This window comes from Branchiostoma belcheri, unplaced genomic scaffold (genome assembly GCF_001625305.1).
Source record: "Branchiostoma belcheri isolate BF01 breed outbred unplaced genomic scaffold, Haploidv18h27 scaffold233, whole genome shotgun sequence".
NCBI lineage: Eukaryota > Metazoa > Chordata > Leptocardii > Amphioxiformes > Branchiostomatidae > Branchiostoma > Branchiostoma belcheri.
Genome location: NW_017803836.1, coordinates 116,550 through 117,178, shown reverse-complemented (window position 1 = coordinate 117,178; position 629 = coordinate 116,550).

Here is a 629-nt window from a genome sequence, read left to right as displayed (position 1 = left end):
GTCGAAACAAAAAGTCTAAATTTAGCAAAAAAATGCCTGTCAGAAACCCGTTTGCCAATTGGCAACACAAAAAATTATTATCTTATTCCAATGATAGAGAATTGTTGCCAACAATATTCTAGGAAAAGTCACCAAGTTTGGCTGTTCTACGGTTAGCCGTTCAGACGCTAGATGACATCAAAGTTGCCGCGGGCACTTTTAGCCCCCCCCCCGGTCTAGGTAGGGTTAAAATGCTTCTACATTCAATTAATACTGTGTAATTTTGCTGCTTTCCTCGTTTTTCAGTAAGCTCGTCTTCTCAGAACTAGAACCACCACGGAATGTTCTAATTTGACCTAATTACATGTGTATGCTTAATTTCAGAAGCTTAAAAAATGTTCTATTTAGCCGGTTCGCTACTTAGACCAAGTCGTTTTAGATTGTAGTAACCTACTACAAACCTACACCAGGCTTTTAATTAAGGGCCTCTTTTTGTTTCTTTCAGCTACAGTACGACTTCGTTGCCCACACTGAGAGTTTGGCTGAAGACCTGAGGACTTTTTTTCAAATAGTTGGGGTTGCTGAAAAAAACAACATATTTCCTCAAAAGCGCACGAGAATCGGGGACAAAATGCTTTTGGAAGTGTTTA